We start from the raw sequence: 13,269 nt of genomic DNA on the forward strand, positions 1-13,269 counted from the left end.
CCCACCATGTTATCATGTGTAGAAATGGATAACATTATATGTCAGCTATATTTGTGTGTGTGTGTGTGTGTGTGTGGTAAAAACACTGAAGATCCACCGCCTTGGCAAATGTCAAGTATACAAAAGTGTATTACAAACAATAGTCACCGTGCTGTCCCCTCGATCCCCAGAGTTTACTTCTGTTATAAAAGTTTGTTCCCTTTGACCAATATCTCCCCCATTCCCCCACCCCCCAGCCCCTGACAACCGCTCTGTTTCTCTAAGTTGGACATTTTTAAAAATTATTTATTTATTTACCTGTTTATTTTTTAGGGAAAGAGAGAGCACAGGGGGGAGGCAGAGAAAGAGAATCTTAACAAGGCTCCACGTTCAGCATGGAGGCCGATGCGGGGCTCGACCCCACAACCCTGAGATCCCGACCTGAGCAGAAATCAAGAGTCGGATGCTTAACTGACTGAGCCACCTGGGTGCCCCTAAGTTGGACTTTTTTTTTAGATTCCACATGTGATTGATACCATATAGCGTCTGTCTTTTTTAATCTAGTTTGGTGCCTTTAGCACAAATGCCATTTTTGCTTCGGAGCCTGCCCGCCAGCCTTCCCCTTGCTACATCCCAAAGATGGCCCCATCTGGAAATGGCTCTCTTCTTTCCCTGCATCCACCTTGGTTCCTTATACCATGAAGTCCGTGTTGTTGTTTTGTGAATTTTATGTTTACATAAATAACACTGTATGGAACATTTTTCAACTTGTTTCTGCAGATACTATGTTCTGAAATTTAAGCGTGTCGGTATGTGTAAAGCAAGGTTATTCAGTTGCATATGGGTGTGGTCCTCCACTTACAAGTAGGACATGAATTATTCATACCTATATTCATCGTCGCTTGGCATTTTTTGTACTTTTATTGTTATATGCAGTACCACACTGAGCGTCCTCATACATGAATTTTGAGCACCCAGAGGAGTTTCTCTGAAGAACATTCCAAATGAAAGTTGGAGGTAAAGACTGCTTCCTTTCATCTTCCCGGGGGTAGCTCATGTGTTCTTCGGAATGCTCACGTCGTTTCAGCTCGTACGCGGGAGTTCTCGCTCCCAAACTCCCAACAAGAAGAAAGCTGAACAGGCTGGAAACCAGCGACTCTCCACGACCTGTGAGAAACTGAGGTTGCAGGGCAAACGGCCACCCTGCATTCCACAGAGACAGGCGACCGCCTTGGATAGCAAGGACCAGCCCCTCTGGAGCACAGCTGCTGGGCACGCAGACGGGTGGAAACACGCCTGTCGCCATTTTGCTGAGTAGTTGAGGATGTGTGTGGATTAGTGTGGAAGACAGAAACGGCTGGGGCCCCCACGGGCTCGTGGCTTCACCTCCAGGCACTCACCAGGTTCTCATAGACCAACCAAAAAACCCCCTCTTGTCTCTGGCAGAGGGAAGGGAAGAGCAACCATTCCAAAATAAATCCAGAGGATTCTGTGCAGCAAAGGCCTACTTTCTAGGGACAAACACGTGATGGGAGCCTGATCTCAGCTGGGGAAGGGGCCGTGACCCATCTCTGGGGTCTGCTAACATCCCCATCTTTCCTAAGAAGGGCACAGGGAGGGATAAGAAATACAGGCCGAGGTTACAGACCCGGTGAAGACGAAGATTTAGTCATAAGGTGATACAACCTTACCCCCACTGCAACAGTGATCAAGTGTGAGGGATTCACAGCCTCTGGAACCTACCGCTGCAGAAAAATGTAGACACAGCCCAAGTGGAGAAACTGGAGCCCTCATATGCAGCTGTTGGGGATGTAAATTGGTAGTGCGGCTGTTGAAACACTCCAGAAGCTTCTTAAAGGATGAGGCGGAGAGTTATCTGCAATTCTGCTCCTAGGTGCACACACAGAAGAAATGAACACGTATGTCCACAGACATCTGCACAAGAGTGTTCACAGCAGTGCTGTTCAAAATGGTTTCAACAAGAAAGCAACTCAAATGCTCCCGGAGGGATCAATGGACTTACAACATGTGGTCCCAGCCGTACAGTGGAATCAGTTTCCGCCATACAGAGGGAGCAAGTTTTGACACCTGCTACGACACAGACACAGACGAACCTTGGGGACAGTGTGATATGTGATGGAAGCCAGTCACGAAAGACCTCACGTTGTATGATTCCACTCCAGGAAATGTCCAGAAGAGGGAAATTTATAGAGACAGACAGGAGACTGTGGTTGCCCAGGGCTTGTGGCGACCTTCTGAGGGGGGAGGGGAATCATAGCTAAAGCACATGTGGCTTCCTTTTTGTGGTGACAAAATCGTTGTAAGCGTCACTCACTAAGAGGTGCAAGTTTCTCTGAATGTACTGAAAAACAACTTCCTTTCGTGTAGTAGTTTTGACTCCAGCTGACCTTGGGAGGTCCAGCTGACCTCCCTCCAAGGTTCTAATAATTTGAGGATGTAGCATCTTAGCTTTTCCCTGTAAATAATCCTGTTTGTCTCTGTTTCTCTCTGTCTCTCTTAATTTCTTATCTTTTTTTTGAGAGAGAGAGAGAGAGAAAGAGAGAGAAAGCATGAGTGGAGAGGGGTAGAGGGAGAGAGAAAGAGAGGGAGAGAGAGAGAATTCCAAGCAGGCTCCACACCCAGCATGGCTACCGATGTGGGACTCTGTCTCATGACCCTGAGATCATGACCTGAGCTGAAATCAAGAGTTGGACGCTTAACCAACCGGCCACCCAGCCACCCCTCAATTTCTTTTCTTACTCTCCATGATGTTGATGATAAGGATGACGATGATGATAATGATTATTATTTTGCCATCTAACAAAACAAATTCTTCGCAAAAGCAAGGACTATGATTGTTTTGTTCACTTCTATCATTACAGCAGCTTAAAGAGCTGACCCACATATGGTGGGTGCTCAATACTACTTGTGGAGTAAATAAATACATTTAATGGGGTTAGGAAAATTTCTTCCCCACCCTTCTTTGTTAACATGCACCCTCCTGCCACCCAGAAATCCATTTCTTATTACCTATTTTTTTCTGAATCTAAGATGATAAAACATATTTTCCTCTTGAGTCAATTAATAAAATTAGTTACTACATTGTAGACAAATTACACCAAAACTAAACCACCATTTTAATTTCCTGAGATACAACTCGATTCTTTGTGTGTGTGCATGCATACACACACACACGCAGTAGTAGCTAGCCTATGCTAAGTGAGACACAGACTATCTGAAATGTAAAAATACTCTTGGGACACTAACTTACTACAGGCATGAGCAGACTGAGAACATTGCTCAGATACAGAAAACGGCATATTTTCCACTGAGTTTTCAGAAATGACCAAAGAGTGCTTGTCCCAGGGGACAAAGCCAGGAGCCACTGAAAACAGTACAAGGAAGCCACTCTAGGAGGAAGACAAAGGACCCATAAGAGCATCTTCCACTCACACATGAGACATATAGAAAACAAAAATATTAAATAACTTGTGCATTACCAATTATGTCAATGATAATGTTAAACATCGATGCAATAAGCAAGCCAATCAAAAGGCAAAGATTGTCAGACTATTAAAAATAAATGATCCGGGGTGCCTGGGTGGCTCAGTCGGTTGAGTGCCCAACTCTCGATCAGGTCACGATCTCACTGCTTGTGGGTTCGAGCCCCACGCCGGGTTCCATGATGGCAGCACAGAGCCTGCTTGGAATTCTCTCTCTTCCTCTCTTTCTGCCCCTCCCCTGCTTGTTCTCTCTGTCTCTCTCTCAAAATAAGTAAATACACTTAAAAAAACGATCCAGCTCCATGCTCTCTGTAAGAGACGCCCTTTTGATTTAATGATACAAATAATTCAAAGTAAAAGGAGATAAAACGATATATTATGCAAACAGGAAGCAAAACCAACTCACTTTGAAAAGCCACTAGGGATAAAGGGGGACATTACAGAGTAACAAATAAAGTAGGTCCCTTAGGAGGTAGACCAATTCTAAATATATATGTAGTGAAGAGAGAGCCTCCAAATAGGATGCACAGAGTGACAAATGGGAAGAAATAATGTCAGCTGTCCAGTGAGAGTTGGACACCTCAATACCCCCCACTCCGAATGATGTAGAATAAGTAGGCAGAGGGCCAACCAGAACAGAGAGGACTTAACCAATGCTATTATCGACCTAATGTACATTATCTGTAGGATATTCCACTCAACAATAGCAGAATGTCTTCTCTAGTGCATTCTGTGTCTCTTTCATTTTATGAAGAAGCTAATTTTAAATCTACATGAAACTCAGCTAAATGCAAAGTCTTCGTGAAGAAAGCCTGGTGGTCTCGTTAACAAAAACATAGCCACCATCGTTTGGCCTTAGAGTCTCAAGGACACTTGGAAGGCCTTTGCATTTGCATGATTCAGTGTCAGCGCGCAGGGACAGACTCACCATTCACTGCCAGATGCTGTTCAACCCACCCACCATCAAGCATCATCAGCTGGTCATTCTTTGCTAAAGACACTACATTCGCGAACTCTCCACCCCCCAACTCTCCCGCCATTTTCTATGATGGAACATATGTGAGACCATAAAACAAGTGTCAGTAAATTTTATAAGATCCAAATCATGTAAAGTATATTTTCCCACCACAGTGGGGTGGAATTGAAAAATCAGGCACAGAAGAAAGGTTGGGAAACCATAAGTGGAAATTAAACATGTCATTGCTACACAAGAGGGGAGGTCCATCTTTTTGGTAAAGTGACTATTCAAATACTATGAAGATGTGAGTTTCCTTGTGGCTTCTCATCAGAGGGATGATATCTTTGGGTTATGTCTTATCGGAGAGATGATTTGCAAGCATTTTGTCTCAATTCTGTGGCTTCATCTTTCCTTTCCTCACCCTGTGCTTTGAAGTGTAAAAAGACTTTATGTTTGATGAGGCTTAATTTATCAAATTATTCTCTTGTGGATCATGTTTTATGATGATGAATCTCAGAACACTTTGCCCTTCCAATTGTCATGAAGATTTTCTCACATTCTGTTCTTGAAGAAGTTTTATAGTTTTATCACTTAAATTTAGATCTATTTTTGGTTTCATATTTTTTTACTTTGTATTGTGGTTTTAGAGTGAAGCAAAAATTCAAGGCTTCTGTGTTTTGTTTGGGGGGATTTTTTTTTTTGTCTGTCGATATCCAATGATTCTAGCGTAGTTTTGTTGAAATGTTAACATTCTATAAATATTGACTTATCTTAGCATTTTTGTCTAAGGATTCATTTCTGGACTTCCATTTCTGTCCATTAAGATATGTGTCTATACCCATGTCAATAACACATTGTTTTGACTATTGTTAATTTAAATTTTGAAATTGGGTACTTTCTCACTACCAAAAAGTATAATCCAAATGCTTTTCAATTTGGGGGAGGCTAGTCTAGATTCTTTGCATTTCCATATAAATTTAAATAAACTTTTAAAAAAAATTGTTTAACATTTATTTAGTTTTGATAGAGAGAGAGAGAAAGAAAGAGACAGAGCATGAGAGGCAGAGGGACAGAGGGAGAGGGAGACCCAGAATCCAAAGCAGACTCCAGGCTCTGAGCTGTCAGCACAAAGCCTGACACAGAGCTCGAACCCACAGAGTAGGAGATCATGACCTGAGCTGAAGTCAGATGCTTAACTGACTGAGCCACCCAGGCACCCCTAAAATCAACTTTTGATAAACATTGCCTTGAATTTATCAATCACCTTAAGAGGAATTGCCATCTTGACAGGGTTGAGTCTCTCAACCTATGAAGAGAAAATGTCTCTCCATTTATTTACATCTCCTCCTAGAGCACCTGGGCGGCTCAGTCAGTTGAGCACCTGACTCAATGTCGGCTCAGGTCATGATCTCATGGAGCATGAGATCGAGCCCCGCGTTGAGCTCCACCCTGACAGCGCAGAGCCTGCTTGAGATTTTCTTTCTCTCTGCCCCTCCCCTACCCACATGCATGCTCTCTCAAAAAACAAATGAATGAAATTAAAAAAAAATTTACTTAACACCTCCTCTCCATGCTATTTCATAGTTTTGACTACACCAATTTCGTACTTCTTTTGTTAAATGTATTCGTAAGTCATTTTGTTATTTTTGGTACTTTTGTGAAAGGAATTGTCTTAGTTTTATTTTGGATATCTTGTTACTAGAGTACAGAAATATAATTAGTGTATGCTTTGATCCTGTATCCTGTGATCTTGCCAAAGGAATTATTAGTTCTAATATTTTTTTTGATTCCTTGGGATTTTCTTAGTGCAGGCTTGTGTCATCTGTGAATAATGATAATTTTACTACATTTCTAATCAGGGCGCATTTTATTTTATTTTATTTTATTTTATTTTATTATTTTATTTTATTTTAATTTTTTTCTGGCCCAATTGCACCATCTAAAATGTCCAAACTAATTGGTTAGCCACAGCAAAAACAGACATCTTGTTCCCAATCAGAAGGACAAAGCGTTCAAGTCTTTCTTCCTGAAATATAGTGCCTGCACGTTTTTGTGTAGCCCTTTATCAGTTGGAGTGTTCTTTTCTAACATGAATTTTTGAGAGTTTTATCATAAATGGGTGAAAGCTATCATCTGTGTTTTTTGTGCATTTGAGAAAATGGCTAAATTGTTTTTGTTCTGTATTCAGCTAATGTAGTTTTGGAATGTTTTAACCAACATTGAATTCCTGAGGTAATCCAACCAAATCATAAAATAAAAATCATTTTTACAAGTAACCAGCTTCAATTATGAATACCTTTTTTAAGGATGTTTATGTTTATATGTATGGGAAATATTTTTCTGTAGTTTTCTTACGGTTTCTTTGCCTTTGGAATCAGTGTAATACCATCTTCATATATGAATTTGAAAAGTTCTCATTCTTTGTATTTTCCTAAAGAATTGTGAAATATTGGGAGTAGTTATTCCTTATCATTATTCTCAATATTAATTGACCAATGAAGCTATCTGAAATTGGGTGTTTTTTTGTGTTTTGTGTGTGTGTGTGTGTGTGTGTGTGGGGGGGGGGGGGGGTTTTTTGTTTTTGTGGGGGGTTTTGTTGTTGTTGTTATTATTTTCATCTACTCAGTGTCTTGTTTTCCCTTTTTCTTTTTTTTTTTTTTTCAACGTTTATTTATTTTTGGGACAGAGAGAGACAGAGCATGAACGGGGGAGGGGCAGAGAGAGGGAGACACAGAATCGGAAGCAAGCTCCAGGCTCTGAGCCATCAGCCCAGAGCCTGACGCGGGGCTCGAACTCACGGACCGCGAGATCGTGACCTGGCTGAAGTCGGACGCTTAACCGACTGCGCCACCCAGGCGCCCCTCCCTTTTTCTTTTTACATTTCTTCCCATTAAGGCGACAGGATATAGCTTAGGTTTGAATCCCAATCTCTCCAAAGGCCTGCTTGTTTGAAAGCCACTCTTGTCCCCTTTGGAAATGAATGGACTGTGATTTAATTGAAATGATTTGGGGCCAATAAGATGTGAGGTGTTTCTTGCTGGAGGATCTGGGAGAGAGCTTCCTCATTTGTTAGAATTTCTGTTAAGTCTTTTTTCTCTGATATTATTTTGGGTAAAAGTGAGGGCCAAAAATTCTATAGCCTTGTCTCTACTGGCCATAAATTTAAACTGAGTAAAAATAGACAAGGGCAAATAATTAAGGAAAATGCAATCCAAATCAAACAGGAAATTTCTCTGTCCTCTGGAAATCTAGTTTACAGTGAGGCATTAACATCCTTATTTTTTGAAGACTGTGTGACAGATTTTTCTTGCAGAAAAAAATTATTATAATGATATAAAAGAGAAATAAGAATTATAATCTTACAACATATGAAGGAATGAACACTTCAAACTTTTCCAGACAAATTGTGAGATTTGATAATTCAGATACAGAAATTAGAAGGCAAAGGATTATTCGTCTTTGTAATTCAAAAACTACTGTGGAATTCAGGTTAAAACGTTGAGGCACAGATGGCATTTCCTTGTTTTCTTCTATTTCTCTCATAAATTACAGTAAAACCTTGGTTTGTGAGCATAATTAATTCCCAAAACACCCTTGTAATGTAAAGCACTTGTATATCAAGGCGAATTTCCCCATAAGAAATCATGGAAACTCAGATGATTCGTTCCACAACGAATCATCATGTAAAAATGATTACAGTACTGTAATATAATACAAAATAACAAAGAAAATACAAAATGTAAAGAAAATAAACAAATTATCCTGCACTTACCTTTGAAGACTTTTGTGGCTGGTGTGAGGGAGACAAGAGAGAGGAGGGTTATTGTGTAGGACGACTTTCACTCTCACTAAACGGATGTTGACTATGGTACAGTGTTAATAAACTCTCATCATAGACTGTATTTACTGTAACTGACAATAAGGCAGCAGAGGAAAGGGTCTATATCCACAGGCAGCTTGACGTAGAATGAAGCAAAGCATTCCTAAGCTCACTCTTGGACGGAAAAGCAAAGGACTGTCCACAGGTGCTTTGAAGTGACAGAAAATACACGAGTGACCGTTGTGGGCATCTTCCAATGTTCTGAAAAATCACTGATTTCTTCCAAACACCATGGCTTAAGACCAAGCATCTCAGCATGGGACATGATCACACACAATCCCACAGAGAGAGAGAGAGAGAGAGAGGGACCATCATCTCAGTTGTGATCATGTGACATTCGGTGTCACATACATCTCGCAGTGCAAGACATCGCTTGTTTACCAAGTTAAAATTTATTAGAAACGTTTGCTCCTCTTATGGAACATTCACAGAACAAGTTACTCGCAATCCAAGGTTTTCCAGTATTCCTAAGCCTCAAAGACAGTCTGCAGACTGTGGAAAATGTGGCTCCTGACTGTCCCCTCTGGGTTACTCATGTGTCCACAGAAGGGGACCGTTATCAGTTGAGACTGAATGGGGTCAAGCAGCTGATGAGGCTACACTGATCAGACTGCCCCCCTTACTGCCCGGACCACCACAGCATGGGACCCAGCAGGACGTGCACCGGAGCAGACTCGCCATACAGATGAGGTCTGTAAGATTCTGAAGGCCAGACCAGTGAACCAGGCAAAAGTCAGTCAACACCGGTGTGCCTTGCAGTAAGGGAGCCCACATGATACAAGGTACACCCTCCCACCCATTCCTGGCTGTAGACCACACCTGACCTTGGACTTGCCTCAGAGTGGAGCCTCCCCATTGTGGATGCTTTGTCAAGTACCCCGTGCTGTTGTGACAGTCTGGTCACCTGACTCCAACCATACCACGGTGGTCCTTGAGACTAATCTGTCATGTTTTCAGTTTTCCAGACCATCTAACATCTGACAGTAGCATGATGTTTATTGTAAAAGCCACTCAAATATGAGCTGATAGTCTGGTATTTGGTGGCCTTTTCGTGTTCCTTTCCATTCACAGCTACCTGGTGTTATTGAATCTGGGGAACGACCTGCTCAAAAGTCAAACGCAGAAAAGATTGCACAAACCACCTCCCTCCCTCCTTTCTCGCGGTCCACACACCAGGAGTCACTTTGGTCATTGGTTGCCGAGTGAGAGTGTCACCAGAAAGGGATGATGCCCTCCCAGCTGCTTCCTAAGTAAGTATCAGGATAAAAGGGGTAAGGGATTTATATAGACTTTTTTATTGGGAATTTAGGATTCCATCCCAGCCATTCCCAGCAATGACATATCTCACTTTTCCTTAATGGCATCCCGGGCCAAGCTTGTTGTCACTCTCTAGGCAACAACCAGGACAAAAAAAAATTAGTTAATTTTTTAAGTTTGTTTATTTTTGAGAGAAAGAGCAGAGGAAGGGCAGAGAGAGAAAAAATCCCAAGCAGGCTCCACGCTGTCAGCCCAGAACCTGACGCGGGGCTCGATCTCACTAACCTGAGCCGATATCAAGAGTCGGACACTTGACCAACTGAGCCACGCAGGTGCCCCTGGGAAAAAAAGGATTTTGAAAACATAAATTTAACTCCAGTTAAACTTTTTAAGTCTCCTCGTGCCTCTTGCTCATGGCCCTTCCGGGTGACAGGTCCAGGCTAAATTTGGGGATGATTGGGGAAAAGGTGAAGTTATAGTCCCTGGAAAGGGGTGTCGATGTCCAGATTTTGTGGACAATTAACACCTGCGCCTGTGGAAGAAACACCTTAGACCCCAGGATTTATGGGGGAGGGGTGGACGTTGAAGAACTGTGTCTTCAGAATTGTCCCCTGGAGACTTTCTCACAAAAGAAAAGACCCTGACCTGCTCTTAGGAATGGCTGCAAACGACCTATATTAAGCTGACGAAGAAGGTGTCCTCCTAGGTATCTCAGACTGTGGTGTGATTCATCTCCCCTCAACTTCATCAAAAAGTCTATTCAAAAGAGTGTGGGAGGGGTACCTGGGTGGTTCAGTAGGTTAAGTGTCAATCCTGGTTTCTACTTAGGTCTCGATCCCACGGTTTGTGGGATCGAGCCCTGCGTGGGGCTCTGCGCTGGCAGTGTGGAGCCTGCTTGGGGTTCTCTATCTTCCTCTCTCTCTGTCCTTCCCCTGCTCCCACTCTGTCTCTCTCAAAAATGAAATAAATAAACTTAAAAACAAAAAAGAAAGAAAGCGTGCGGGACTGACCCAGCTCCTATGCTTGGGAACACCTGTGCATGCAGTCACCACCCCATTCCCAGAGGGGCCCTTACTCTTTCAGCGGCCGATGAATGCCACCTGCCCAGTGCCATCCACAGACACACAGGATGTGTTGGATGGCTTGCCTTCAGGCAGCCCCTTTATAGAAACACAAGAACGTATCCCAATTACTAACAATGAACTGGAAGCCCAGAACTTTACGAGCTGGCAAGGAAACCACAGTGGGGACACTGCCAAGCTATCGTCACACTTGGGGAGACCATTGCAAACATCAGTTCCACACACCAGGTGCTCCCTGTGACCTCACTCTGTGTGTGAAAGCCAGCCCGTAGCATGCCTCTCTTCCAGAAACACAGTGATTTGCACCTTCAGGGTGGTCACGAGAGGGTTAGGTATTTAAGTAAAAGCCAACAGGAGGTCAATAACACTCAGATAATGAGAGAGATCTCTCCAAAGTGAGAGTTTCCTGGTTACTGGAGCTGAGAAGGGCTTCGAGGAAAGGTCTGTAGATTATGGGATTGCCCTGAACGTACTTCTTGGGATCCGGGACGCAGTCTTTGCATTTACTAATACACCCTTGCTCCACGCCGAGTGGAAAGGTCAACCCAGATATTTAAGAAGGAAGCTTCTTGGTTTTCAAGGACAGATCTGAACTTTGGGGGGAGTTACGCACCTTGGGGACGTAGTTGAGGCCAATGTTGTAGGTTGGCTTTCTTTCTGTGGCTGGAAGTCCTGTTGCAGGTGCTGGATGGAACACATTGAACAAATTGGGTCTTAGTCTTTTTTTGGTCCAATGAATCAAACTGTCAGAGCAAATGGCTGTCCTTAGAAAAATTCACCAGAAGCCAAGATGGCACAAAGACCAGTGCTGGATGTTTGGGGAAGATCATTCTCTACAGGTCTCAAGTTTCCATATAGAAAGAGACATTGGCAGCTCTTCTACATAATACTTTCACATTTTAATTTTTTTTAAGTTTATTTATTTTGAGAGAGAGAGAGAGAATGAGTGGGGAACGGGCAGAGAGAGTGGAGAGAGAATCCCAAGCAGGACCCATGCTCTCAGTGCAGAGCCCAATGGGAGCTCAATCCCATGAACCGTGAGATCATGACCTGAGCCAAAAGCAAGAGTCAGACGCTTAACCGACTGAGCCACCCAGGCGCCCCTCTTCTACATAGTCAAAGCTGTTTGTTTCATGAACAGTCTCAGAAAATAGTCTCTCCCTCTGAAGAAGAAAGTTGCTTTGTCACTGTCCAGTGTAATGAAAATAATGTCTCCGTCTTGGCAAGGTTCAGATGATTATTCTTGGTGAAGGATGTGGGTTTCCCAAGCTCCAGGATCCTCACCTGTGAGAGAAACAACCCCACGGCCAGCACAGCATCTACCTGGGTCATGTCACGCACAACTGACTTGGACAAGGCTACCTGGCTGGGACATGCCGCTGAGGCCCCTGCTGTGTTATGAAGAAAAGTGCTTCGTCTCTGGACCCAGATCTTGGGTCACGTCCCGGCATCCAAGCACCTGTTGCGGCCGAACTTGGTAACTCGCTAGTGGGGGAACAGATCCTCCCCGGCATTAATCAGTCTGCAGGGTTTTTAGCCCCATTTCACAGATGGAGAAAAGGGCTTGAGAGATGAACGGCCTGATTAAGGTAAGGAGACTTTGATCCACCAGCGTTTCGTGAGCTCCTGGTCCAGCATCCGTTTAAATGACACCTCCTCCCAGTGCTCCCCACTCCCCTCCCTGCCCCCACAGCTCTGGTTTAATTTTGCCTTCCTCTTCTACAAAAGGTAGCGTATGTTTTTTCCATTTTATAACAGACTTGAATGGTACCGTTTGATTTTACGCTTCTAAGTGACAACTATTATCTCATGAATAAACTTTATCTCTTTTCAAATTTTTATCAAAACTCCAGTTAGTTAACCTTCAGTGCGATATTGACTTCAGGAGTAGAATTCAGTGAATCATCCCTTAACATACCCCATGCTCATCATAACACCCTTCTTAAGCCCCATCACCCATCTAGCCCATCCCCCATCCACCTCCCCTCCAGAGACTCTCAGTGTGTTCTCTATAGTTAAGAATCTCTTATGGTTTGCTTCCTTCTCTCTTTTTTCTTTTTTCCTCCTCCCGTATGTTCATCTGTTTTGTTTTTTTTAAATTTCATATATGAGTGAAATCATACAGTGTTTGTCCTTCTCTGACTGACATTTCACTTAGCTCCATCCATGTCATTGCAAGCGGCAAGATTTCATTCTTGTTGATGGCTGAATAATATTCCATTATGTAGATGTATGTATATGTATATGTATGTATATATATGTATATATCACTTCTTCTTTATCTATTCATCACTCGATGAATATTTGGGCTCTTTCCAAAGAGTTTGGTTATTGTTGATAGTGCTTCTATAAACATCGGGGTGCATGTGCCCTTTCGAATCTGTATGTTTCTAACCGTTGGGTAAATACCTAATACTGAAATTGTTGGATCATAGGGTAGGTTTATTTCCAACTTCTTGAGGAGCCTCCATACTGTTTCCCGCGGTGGCTGCACCCGTTGGCATTCCCACCAACAGCATAAGAGTGTCCCCTTTTTCCACATCCTCACCAACACCTGTTGTTTCTTGTGTTGTTAATTTTGGCCATTCTGACAGGTGTGAGGTGTTATCT

This window comes from Lynx rufus, unplaced genomic scaffold, assembly GCF_022079265.1.
Source record: "Lynx rufus isolate CCGP_SWC_20201006 ecotype Redwood Valley unplaced genomic scaffold, mLynRuf1.p SCAF_4, whole genome shotgun sequence".
NCBI lineage: Eukaryota > Metazoa > Chordata > Mammalia > Carnivora > Felidae > Lynx > Lynx rufus.